Genomic DNA, 13,736 nt, shown 5'->3' on the forward strand with positions numbered 1-13,736 from the left:
AGTAAGCAATAACATAAATTTGAAGTTAAAGATTATTAATTTTCAATATATAACTCACACTGGTAGTGTGGTTGAGATTGTAAAAAATACAACTATGATCATCAATATATTCCAGTTCGGTTAAGATTGCGATATTTGATTTTAAATATCAAACTACATGATCTCGATTGCAATTATATTCTAAAATCGGAGCCGAACATATCAATATTCCCCCAAATAACAGCCTGTATAATGTTAATGTTAACATTTTTAGTTTGTTTTAATCGCTGTACAAGCTGTATGGAATTTATGAAACCTAAATGCTACCATTACTAGTTATCTTTGTTTTTCTATTAAGGGCCAAGTATTGATGACTTATTGTTTAGGCCACTGTGGAAAGTGAGCAGAGCTGAGTCAAAAAAGGAGAGATCGTAAATTTATTAAGAGCATTTAATAATATAATAATATTTATGGTACTAGATTGCGATGGATAACTGTTGGAGATACACCAGATCTCTCTATCTCTCACCTGACATATCTTTAGCAACCAACCAATCCTTGTATCTTGTATTCAATACTCATCCCTCCTCTCTCACTATAAATATACACCCCTGCCCTCATCACTCCTCACAACTTCTCTTCACTAGCTATATCTCTCTCTCTTTTCTTTCTTTTTCTGCCAGTGTATTTAGATGGCTTTGTTTTGTGGTTAGTTCTTTCTGTTCATCTTCTTGAAGATGTACTTTAGGGTTAGGGTTTTTGACATAGATCATGTTGTTAGGTTTTTTATTTTTGATTTCGAAGAGAGATTGTTGCAGATGAGATCTAGAGAAGCTGACCAGAAGCCGGTATTTGCGGGTGGAGCATCATCAAGATTCACACAGCTTTTTAGGGTTTCATATATGGCCCTTTTGTGTGATGTGAGAATCTTGATGATGCTGCAGCGGCAATTAATGGCTATATATATATGCAAATTAATTAGCTAGAATTATATCACTAAGGCTAAAAGTTTGCGGTTCTCTTTTTTTTTTATGGGTGATAGTATGTGTTTGTTTGTGTCTGTTAGATTCAGTATATATAAATGTATATGTTATTATATATATCTCGATTGTGTTAATATATTGTTTATATAGTTAATATATTTGTTTATTAGTTTATGTTGGTTGAGCACATGGATTTGTACCAGGTTTCTGTGAAGATCCAAGTGGTAATACTAGGTTTATTTAAAAAATATTTATTCTGTCTCTTATCTGGAGTTGGCTTTTGTTTTGCAGTCATGAACTAGATCTGGCAGCTGGTTGGCTACTCTGAGCATCCCATTATCCCACTCCTTTAGCGGATGTTGTTTGTTTGCCGATCTGCACTGGATCTCTCTCTCTCTCTCTCTCTCTCTCTCTCTCTCTCCCTCCTCTCTCCCTCTCCCTCTCCCTCCCCCTCCCTCTCTCCCCTTCTCTCCCTCTCTCATCACTTGAGTTATGACATTTGTCCTTAACATATTCTCATATAATGTAAACATGTGGATCAAATATTGTCTTAGTAACCACAAAATATCCTTTATACAAGAAAGAGCTGATTGTTTGCCACCAATAATATCATGTGTTGTCTGTCATCTGTTGTTTCTATATGCTCTTTTGTTTTGGACCAAATATTTCTTAGATTTGATGGTACTCTATCAGGATCTTTTATCAGTATTCACATTTGTACCATTTTGGCTGTTTCAGTATTTGGGGATTTCTATTTTCAAATTCTTTCCGATTGTTAATTTACAGAGTTTTCTTTGACAAGAATACATATATACTTGGGATCATTTATCGGCCTTTAGGGTTTTGTTTCATATTTTGAACAGCTCATAAGTCATAAGATTTGATCGTGTAAGCCAGCTTTGCTACCAGATATATCTGTATTTCTTATGTATGGTCCTTATTAACCTGCAGGGTCCATTGTTTTAAGAAGCGCTTTACTGGGATTGCTCGTTGAAATAAAAAGAGGAAAATTGTATATGTAAAATCTGTATTTTTGTGCGCACTGCATGCGCTTGTGATTGTAAAGCTGGACGAAGGATTCTAATAAAACTGTGATCTGTTTTGTATAATTAACGATACGAAAGTACACGACACATTAGTGATGTATTGGATTTCTTTTCTGGTGTGATGTGTGTGTACATTTAGTCATTTACTGCTATATACTTAGCACCATCTTCGATTATTAGTTGTCTATCAGATTGCAAGGGTTAATGTTGGTGAAGTATATTGCACAACAATGAATGTAATTTATATATATATATATATAACAAGAAGATTAATCGATTAATAAAACAAAATACAAACTCGTAATTGATTCAGGCGAGAATATTTTGTTTGTAAGAACAATTATTCTGCATTGAATAATAGTATTTTTAATATTCTCGCGCTAAAAACTGTTCTCCAATAAAAGAAGAATCACTTAACTAAGAAAAGACTATTGAAGAGTAAATAATTGCTTAACTTACAGTCTTACACTGTGATAAGTTACATCAGTATCGCTTCAAATAGAACAACTCATAGATAATCCATTTACAAACACGGAAGCAAAACATTGTTGCATATAAATTACAATTAAATACATATGTAACGGCTGATACAATATTAAAATTTATTATTACGATTTAATAACATGAACAACATAATATAAACCAGCGGTTTATTTTAGTTCCAACTGGTCCTCAGAGAATAAGTTTCGACTCATTACAGTTCACAAACTCTTGTGTGGTCCATCAGAGTTGTCAACACTGATAGCTTTGGTGATACTTGAATTTTGACTCTTATATATCTATTTGAATATATGTTGAGTTAATAATTATTTTAATTGATCATTTAATATAATTTACTCTCTAGATTTACTTGGTGTTTTCGTGTTTACTCAATAATCAGTCTTGTCACTTGCTTTTCCAAATTTCAAGTTATGATAGATTGATTGATTATCTTTTTATTTTATCAATTTTGTTCATGCTTGATTTTTTATATAACTAGTCAGTCTTTAATCTTTTTGTATCTTCTGTGATTTTGTATAAATGAAATTGTTAATCGGGATTTCCCAAGAACTAGAGTTAGAAAGATACTCTCTTACACATATACCGTTATTTGATCCCAGGAAGTCCTTGCTAATTAAAATGATAATTTAAGCTTTTTTGTTAGTTCTAAATTATTGTATTGTGATAGTCTAATTTGATATTCTGGAATTACTTTAAATTACGAGGAGAATCATCAAATTACAGTTATTAGTTGTTGCCAGGGTTAAATATTCTGATTTTTCTAATATTTTTGTCGTATTGTAGATTTGGTTAGGGTTTCGTGTAAGCGAAACTATATGGATATGCTTCAACATTTTGTGAAAAATATAAGAATAAAAAAATCTCTTTACCTCGACCGGAAGATACACGAATAATGGTCAAATCATAGAATATACTTCGTGTTTTTTGATGTGGCCACCAATAATGAAAATAAATATTTGAGCCCCGACTGGATCTAGCTACACACAACGCTAGAAACAGATTCATTTACAGTGAGATGAAACCAAACACATTATTTAAAAAACGCCGCGAGAACCTTTTGCATAACAAAACCTCCGACACAACTTAATTACAAATTGCCGATATTCACAATTGAAATTCCTAAAGATTCTTAAAATATTAATCGATGCATACTAATGCCAAAACCCAGAGATAGTTAATTATTCACGCATCACCTCCTTATCCCGACACAAATACATAAACTAGTATAATATGTCTCAGCGTCTTGGAGTGTTACTGCGACCTTTGTTTTCTAGTTTAACTGCAGATTCTATGTGTATACATGTACTACGAAACACTGTTTATTGTGCTATTCACCACACATTGATAAACACACACATTTACATTTACACTTTTAATATATGAGAGGATCATTTTGCAGTTGTGCACTTTTAATAAGGTCATGTTCAGTAGCTGTAACTTGTAAGCTGGACAGAGATTGTACTTGATATATAGCTGTAAGCCTATAACTTGAAGTAATTACAGTGATACAGTAGTATTTGGTTCCCAAATGGCAAGTTCACACAAATACTCTTCGTTCGTAGGCCGAAGATAATATTCTTTTGAGTGATCTGTACGCAAAAGCTACATCCATGCTGCCATGCAAAAGATACTTAATCATCATTATCCTCTTATAATTGAACTGGTCAAAATCTTAGGATACAGTAATCAACTGCGTTAAGCACATCGTGACAGTAGAACTGGTGGTTAACAGAAATCTGAACCTCACACGCATGCGTTGGTATTTGGATCAACCATTTTGTGGTATGGAATGAGAACCTCATTCCCGCCCGTAGGTAAATCATTCCCATACTCTTCATTCACGTACCCCTCACTCTGAAATTTTCACACAAAGCAGCTAGTGAACGTATACTAGGTTCTTTTGTCCGTTCTGTCTGTTGAAAAGTTTGTTACTAATTAGGATTCCAAAATTTATTTTATCGTGTTTTGTTAAGAAGTAATTAAGACGGGGAGGATGATTTTGAAAAGGAATGAGTTTGTGCAAGCGTTTTATAACAAGATTTGATAAAAAAAAAATATTTTTGGACTTGAGAGAAAGGCATTCATTTTCAAAAGGGGATTTGAGTTCTCAAATGTGTTAGAAATGGGGTTATAAAATATAAAATTGGCGAACTAGCAATAGAACTTACAAATAAGACTCGAAAATACTGTCTCAATAAAATAATACATTAACTTTTTTTTTTAAGGAAATATAATACTACCTCTATTTTTTATATGACGTTTTGACTTTTGGCACACACTTTTAAGTGCTTTGACCGGGTAGTTAAAAATATTATTTTTTAAAATTTCTTTTCCTGAATAATAATAAATAATCAAAATTTTTATTTTGAAAAAAAAAATTCAAAAAAGTATATTTTTAACTACCCGGTCAAAACACTTATGACAAAAATCAAAGCGTCATATAAAAAAAACAGGCATCTAACTTATTTTATCAAATGTGCTTCAACTACCATATATAAAACATCTTGAACTTCCTCGTGAACAAGCTGTAGACGGCCCCCATGTATATCATACTCCCTCCATCCCATTTTAAGTGTCCACTTTGCAAATTTCACACATCTTAAGAAACAATTAATGTAATGTTTTTATCATTATCTTCACACACCTATTCACCTTGTTTTTATAAATATTAATTATGTATAGCACCACTCCTACTATGTATTTGACCTTTTTTCATGTTGGAACTAGTAAGTTGTATTTAATATTATATTGAAACTAATAAAAAGTTGCATGGGTTAAAGAGTATGACACATATATTGGGAATTTTTTTTTGGCAAAATAGACACTTAAAATGGGATGGAGGGAGTATTACTTTTTGTTGGTATCGTGTAATGCCACAACTCTTGTGCCTCTGAATGAATTTAGTCCAGTGAAGTTATTGTACACGGCCCAATGTACCCGGGACAAACTATTGTCCATGGCCCAGTATACGTCAAATATTTCAGTACATCTTTTATCCGGACTTATTTTCAAAAAATTCTAAAAATTGGTTGATTAATTAGTTTTTTTTTTGGACACAGGTTGATTAATTAGTTAATCGATCGACTAATTGGTAACTAGACGAATTCTGATGTTATTTATGAAAATCGATTGATATAAATTTCTCAAGTTGATAATTAATTGCTTAAAAATCAGATAAATTAGTCAAAACTCGGTTAGAATCTCAAAATTTGTTAAAATTTTGGGGAAAAATTGAAGTTAATTATATATTAATAAGATTATAAATAATATTAATTAAATACCGATTAATTGAACGATTAATGATCTGATTAATCATTTCAATTAATCATGGATTTTTTGATTATTCGCTGATCATTATCTGAGCTGATTCGTTTTTTGCTAAGAAACTCTAATCAACTAGCTTCTTAACCCGTGCAAAGCACGGGCTGTTTTAAATTATTTTTTTGATATAGGTTCATCTCTTTTAAATTGAGAGATAATAATAATAATTAAGCCTGAAATACGACTAACCGCTCTAACCGTTCTCTTATTCTTCTCTCCCAATCTTCAAGATTTCGTTCATCTTTTCTTTCGACTTTGTGCGGCACATGTAATCACATGTTTTGGAAATTTGTGGAGTTTAGTCGCATTCACTATGCCATATACATTGCACACTTTTTTCTCGGTGAATGAGTCACTTGTTTTGAATCTTGCAAATTGATGTTGTTTTATGAGGGAGTTTCGAATGTTTAAACAATTCCTAATTGATTTGCTCTCCCGCTCGAGGGCGCTTTCACGGCATTGTCATTTGAGAATTGTTGTGGTGTGTCTGCTATCAAATGGTTACGGTGTAGCGGTTGTCAAAGCGACGCAATCGCCAAGGTTGTCTGAGGGAGTTTCAATGAAGTCATTCAGGTGGAATGCAGTGCGATCAAAGTAGTGAGAGTCCATGGAGTTGTTCTTGGTATATTAGTGAAAATGGGTTTAGAGAGGTCTTCATCGGTGTTAATGTGCAAATCATTGTAAGATTTCAAGATTTTGGGTTCCAATTTGGTTGGCACCCGATCTCTTCTCCCAAGCTTTCAACTTTGCAATCCGTGTAAGTAATGGTTCTTGATTTCTCCGTTTGTTTTCTTCAATGGACTTCACCACTTAAATCGAGAAATTTTTAAGTAAGTCCCATGTGAAGAAGGCTATGACCTAAGGTATTATAGTTATATTGTATCACACACAATTTTATTTATTATGCACTAAGCCGGGGTCTCACGAAAACAACCTCTCTACTTTAAGGTAGAGGCATGGTGTGCGTATATTTTACCCTCTTCAGACCCTGCTCTAAGCGGGATATACTGAGCACATTTGGTTTGGTTTGGTTCTTTTAAATTGAGATTATTTATATTATAAAAGTAATTCATATTGTATATTTATTTATATTTTAAGTCATATTATATTGATATCCATATGTACACATATTCTCACTATGATATTTATTAATATATAAATACAAAAAAATATACACAGTTTAAAATTTTATTAAATAATTAAATTACCACCCACCTAAAATTATTGAAAATTTGATAAAAGCAATGAGATTTTTGCTGAATCAGAGCCCTTGTCATATAGTTATATATTATATTTATACTTATTCTAATATATATATATATATATATATATATATAATTTTTTTTAATCATATTAATTAAATATTCTAAAAACCGGTTGGTTGACTGATTAATCGATAATCAGAAGGATTTTTAATCCGATTTAGTAAAATTCGGTTAAATCGATGATTATTTGGTCAAAACTTGATCAATTCGATGAAAATCAGGTTGAATATTAAATTTTACAAAATTTGTGGGGTAAATTTAAAAATGATTATATATATATTATTATATATATAATATTAAATTATTTTCAAATAATGATCATGTTAATATTTATACTGAGTAAGGGTAAATTAGTCTCATTGAATTAAATTACTCATTATTGTTGTGTTAGATATATAATAGAATTTGACAAAATTCAGTTAAAATCGATGGCTAATTGGACAAAAATTGGATTAATTGGTTGAAAATCAGGTCGAATATTAGAATTTACAAAATTATTTATTTATTATTAAAACATAAATATAAATATATAATACATATATATATTGGAGTTTTAAATATGAAGTAATTATTATTAAAACATAAATACAAATATATAATACATACGCCCTCCGTCCCACTAGGACTGTTTGCACGCATTTTGAGGCTCTTATAAAGTATAGTTCAATAATGTTTTTTTTAATTTTTTTTTTGAATAAAAGTTTAAACGTCAAAACTTTTTTCAGGATTTTTTTAAAAAATATATATATGATGTAAGTATACTTTATAAGAGTCTTAAAATGCGTGCCAAAAAGTAACGTAAAGAACCTGTTGGGACGGAGAGAGTATATATATTGGAGTTTTAAATATGAAGTAATTTAATGTATATTAATGGTTAGACATTAATGTCTAATAAATACATTAGTGTTAAAAGTCAATAATGACATTTATATAAAAAAAATATGTATTTTGAGCGAGGGGTAGTATAGTCACTTTGAATAAAATTACTCAAGGTTGTTGTATTATATATATAATAGATTTTGTGTTCTCAATTCCCTGAAATTTAACTATACATGTTCTTTATTCATAAGTCCTATATCTGTTACACATATTTTATTATGTTTTAATTATATTATAAAAATTAATAATTTTAATCTATTTTATCATTAATTTCGAGTACATATACTTTTATTTTAGAAAAAAAATTGAAGCCTCACGCTTCGAAGGGAGTATCATTAGTATTATAACAATCTTCGGAGTCAATTGTCATATTATACTTCTGACCAGAAAAAAATATTGTCATATTATAATTTATACTCCCTCCGTCCCACCCAATTGTTTACATTGGGTTTGGGCACGGAGGTTAAAAAAATCTATAAACTAGTGAAAAAGTGGAAGAAAAGTTGGTTAAGTAGTGGGATCCATTAATTTTTAATATATAAAAGAAAGATAGTGGAGTAAAAGTAGTGTGAAAAAGAAGAAAAAGTGATAAAGTGGTGGAACCCGTTAACTATTTTGGGAAATTTTTGTAGTGTAAAGAATTAGGTGAGACGTCCAAAAATGGAAACTGTAAAAAATCTGGTGGGAGTAATAAAGGATTGGATAGCTCAGTAATAAAGGATTGGATAGCTCAGTGGTGAGTTTATCTTTTATTGTCAAATACTAATTTGTAAAGTATATAAGCCTGTATTGTAAAAATAAAAAGGATGGTACTGATATCTCCGTTAATAGCGGTATCTTTTGTTATTACATGTGAAATTCTATTTACATTAGTGATCAAACTCTATTAGGGTGAAAACATACATTTTATTTCAAATTATGGATTTCAAATAATAAAATTTGAGTTGAGATTTCAAATTCTCAAAATTATAGTATACTTGAATGGGTGAATTTCAAATAAAATCTAAATCCAAGTTTCTAAACAAATTATTTGATCAAATATAAAATTTTATATGAAATTCAGATTCCCAAACTAGCTATATCACAGTATTATCATCGTCATCGATAGTTTTTTAACCCGTTTTAAAATATATAACCCTGTGTAGCTTCACACGAGCACACTTATTTAAGTCCATTCTTCTTTAAGAGAAATGCTAGGTCCACAGAATTAGATACAGAATTGTGTACAGAATGAGCTGGCGCGCCTGACGTGCATCTGATGTGTAAAGTCTGTCTGCCACTAACCTAATCTACGCTGTTATTTCATTTTTATTTCTTTTGTTCTTTGTTTCTCATTTAACTTCACTTTTTCTATATTACAAAATTTATTTAATTAATTTTTCCTCTTATGTTTTATTACTTTTTTATTGTTAAATATTTAATCTCACTCATATTATTTTTTAAGATCCATTCAATATCTACTCTCTCATTTTATTTGTCATCAATTCTTTCCTAAAACTTATATTTTCCTTTTAATTTGTATTAAAAATTTAACAAATTCAAATTATTTTATTTAATTAGTTTATGTTAAAATTAATATGCAAAAAACCACTTGAATTTACAAAAATGAAGATTCTAGCATAGAATGAATTATACTTGTATTTAAAAATAATTTTAAACTTTCCTATCAAATAATGTTGAAGTACTTTTATGTTAAACATGTGTTTTAAAATTATGCACGTTAATTTTATTTTTTATGATTTTTTTAAAATGTGTTTGTCATTATATATGTTTAAGATTGACTAACTAAATGACATAAAATCCAATTTGAATAATAATATGCTTTACATAAATTCATAATTAAGAAAAATAATAAAATTCTTGATTTAAGTAGCGAAACAAAAATATCAAGCAATTTTTGCTACATGAGAGAACTCAAATTTCAACATTTTTTAATCAATCCTCTTATCTCTTCCCTCCTGGAAAAATGATTGAAGAAGACTCATATTTGTTCCTCCCATTTGTTGTGGATTCATATTTCTGAAATTATGATCATTCCCAAAAACACTTCCCTGCATATAAAAAATGTATATTAATATATACATAACTTAATAAAAGGGATTAATTAATTTATTATTTTATCTAACCTGTAATCAAATGGAGTATAAAATGGTAGGAAATGTCCATGAACATGAGAAAGTGAGGAATAAGGCCATTGACAAATTATTTTGAAAAGTATTCTCCCCACAAATATTTGCATTTTCCTACATACATAATTTTATATTTATTATTAGTCAGGAATATAATAAAGAATGGCTAATACTAAATATTTCATATACTTACATTGTGTGAAGACAGAGAACATGTTTCAGAATTTGAATTTGCATATGTGGTCTTTACACTAATATCCTGTATTTGATCAAAACACATGATTAAATTCTAAATAGTTAAAAAATAAATTAGAAAAGTATATAAAATCATACCACTTGATTACAGATATTTCCTTGAAACTCTGTTTGTAAACCTGGCTGTGAACTTGTCCTGGCTAAATTTTGCAGATAATCATCAGCAACATCTGGACTTGATTTCAAACTTTTATCCTAAATTAACAATTTATGTAAGTTCCATGCACACAAATTAAAATAAATTAGAAAAGTATATAAAATCATACCACTTGATTACAGATATTTCCTTGAAACTCTGTTTGTAAACCTGGCTGTGAACTTGTCCTGGCTAAATTTTGCACATAATCATCAGCAACATTTGGACTTGATTTCAAACTTTTATCCTAAATTAACAATTTATGTAAGTTCCATGCACACAAATTAATATAACAAATAAACATAAAATTATAATATTAAAATCACAAACCTGTATTATTTTATTTTCAGTTTTCCTCCTGCTTCCTTTCTTTTTCACAACAACTTTTTCAACTGCAGACATTTTCCTCTTAGATGGTGGACGTCCTTTACCTCTCACAACTACTGGATCTGTGATTTTTACTTGCTCAGTATTAACAGCTCCAGACACATTTTTCATCTGATTATCTTGTGAACTGTCAATAACATTAACACTGGTATCACCCTGCAATGTATTCTTCAGACTATCTATCCATTCCATCACCTTTAGACTTTTTGAATCATCATCCATTGCCAAGTCTGCAACCTCATAGAAGGCATTACACATCTTTTCAAATCTCTGTGTTTCAATCTTAACTGCCATAGCATTGTAATTAATCTTCACACGAGTGTGACATTTTTTTATATCTTTTCTCCATCTGCGTAAGATGTACTTGGAAGGAATGGTGTAAATCCTTCTATGAATGAGCACCGAAATTGCATGTCTACATAATATTCCTTTAAACTCAAACAACTTACAATTACACATCACTTCTTGATCATTTTCATTCAAGGCAACCTTAAAAGATAAATGTCTTCGGCTTTCTCCAAACATACAATCTTCAACAACTTTATACTTCGACTCCTCACTTTGAATCGCTGAAACTTCACAATAAAGCTTTCCCTTTAGCTCTTGTTGAAATTCTTTAAATTTCACATTAGTGTAGATGGACTGAACTTGTTTCTCCATTTCATAATCTGTTATGCACGGATAAGTAGAGTTATAAGAATTAAAATCTTCTTGATTCTCCTTGGCCACTTTATTTGCAAGTGCATTATCATATTGTTCCACAAACTGCTTCAATGTTGTTTTTGAGTTGACATAACCATCAAAAAATGAGTTCATACTTTCACTTCGCTGTGTGGTGGACATACCAGCCCAAAATACATCCTTCACATAAATAGGTACCCAACGACTTCTCTCATCATATAACCCATTTAACCATTCATTACTTTGAAGTTGAAAATTTTCAATCATTTTATTCCAACTTTCTTCAAACTCATCTCTACTCAAAGAGTTGTATACTGCATTTTTCAGGACAACCTTTATTGAGTCATACTCATCAAAACCTTTCAACTTTTCAGGCAATTTTTTCATTATATGCCACAAACACCATCTATGCCGAGCTTCCGGAAAAACTTCTTGAATTGCATTTTTCATAGCTTTATCTTGATCAGTGATTATTGCTTTTGGAGGACGCCCGACATACACGCAAGCCATGATTTGAACAACCAAATAAAATTATTTATGTCCTCTTTTGAAATTAATCCACAACCAAGCAAAATTGATTGTCCATGGTGATTTACCCCAATAAACGGCGCAAAAGGCATGTCATACTTATTTGTTAAGTATGTCGTGTCAAAAGTAATAACATCACCAAATTCTTCATATGAAGCCCTAATTCTTGCATCAGCCCAAAATACATTTTTCAACTGACCTGTTTCATCCAAATCCATTGTATAGAAAAAATTTGAATTATCAGCTTGCATTCTGAGAAAATACTCATTGATGGCATTAGCATCCCCTTCTCCCAATCGCAAGCGCCTCACTTTGTCAAGAAAATTTCTACAATCTTTTTCCATAAAAGGTACATTTTCAGGCCCACCAGCTTCAACAATTATAGACCGATAACTCTTATTTGGTCTTATGCCTGCAATATCATTCAACTCAAGTTTTTTATTAATATATGGATTTAATGCTCTATTGCAGCGATAGAATCGAGATTTTTCCGGGCTCAGGGTGTGATTATGACTAAGTTCAAGAGAATTTATAATGCAACTTCCATCTGCTCCAATTATAATATTTATTCTTGCCTTGCAATTTATTCCAGTAGAAGGTTTCAAGCGAAACTCATTTTTTAATTTTGAAGCTCTCTGACCTTCTCTACAACAGGACAAAGTTTTATAAATTTTGTCTCCTTCACCCTTAGTTGATGTTCTTTGAAACACAGCAAACCCTTCTTGTTTAGCATAACTCTCATAATAGCAAAGAAGTTGTTCATATGACTCAAAAATCATGCCAACCTTAGGTTCTCCTACTTTATCTACTACTGTTTGATTTTCCATATTCTACACCAAAATACATAAAAAAAACAATAATATATATCACACACTATTTTCAATATATGAAATAAATATATACACACAAATGAAATTTAAAAAAACTTTTGACAGTACATACCTGATGTATGTTGCAGATAAGATATATATGTTCTAGTTTTTGGTTGATCTTGTGGCTCCAAGGTGTTGTGAATGCTTGATCTTGCGCCTTCAGATTGAAAGTATTTTTATCAGATTGTGGAAGATGAAAGAGTTGAGTTACCAGGGAGATGAACACGATGACCCTGTATCTGTATCTGGAGAACTTAATCGACACATGACCAGCTTATTATTAGTTTAGTTTTAAAACATGCATTACTTTAAAAATATTATTATTATTAACCTATTATTATTTTTATTACTATTACTGTTACAATTATTATTATTATTATTATTATTATTATTATTATTATTATTATTATTATTATTATTATTTGATAGGAAAGTTTAAAATTATTTTTAAATACAAGTATAATTCATTCTATGCTAGAATCTTCATTTTTGTAAATTCAAGTGGTTTTTTGCATATTAATTTTAACATAAACTAATTAAAATAAAATAATTTGAATTTGTTAAATTTTTAATACAAATAAAAGTAAAATATAAGTTTTAGGAAAGAATTGATGACAAATTAAATGAGAGAGTAGATATTGAATGGATCTTAAAAAATAATATGAGTGTGATTAAATATTTAACAATAAAAAAGTAATAAAACATAAGAGGAAAAATTAATTAAATAAATTTTGTAATATAGAAAAAGTGAAGTTAAATGAGAAACAAAGAACA

The 13,736-nt window shown here is 30.1% G+C and overlaps 1 long non-coding RNA gene and 1 pseudogene across 1 annotated transcript; one reads left to right on the plus strand and one right to left on the minus strand.

The window, feature by feature from the left end:
- Nucleotides 1-494: 494 nt before the first annotated feature.
- On the plus strand, nt 495-2,071 carry LOC108198999 (uncharacterized). The gene is made up of 2 exons (XR_001802247.2): nt 495-687; nt 1,254-2,071. It is a non-coding gene; the product is annotated as an uncharacterized LOC108198999 (long non-coding RNA).
- Nucleotides 2,072-10,430: 8,359 nt separating this feature from the next.
- LOC108199054 (protein FAR-RED IMPAIRED RESPONSE 1-like) lies at nt 10,431-12,917 on the minus strand (annotated as a pseudogene).
- Nucleotides 12,918-13,736: the final 819 nt, after the last annotated feature.

Source organism: Daucus carota, chromosome 8 (genome assembly GCF_001625215.2).
Source record: "Daucus carota subsp. sativus chromosome 8, DH1 v3.0, whole genome shotgun sequence".
NCBI classification, from domain to species: domain Eukaryota; kingdom Viridiplantae; phylum Streptophyta; class Magnoliopsida; order Apiales; family Apiaceae; genus Daucus; species Daucus carota.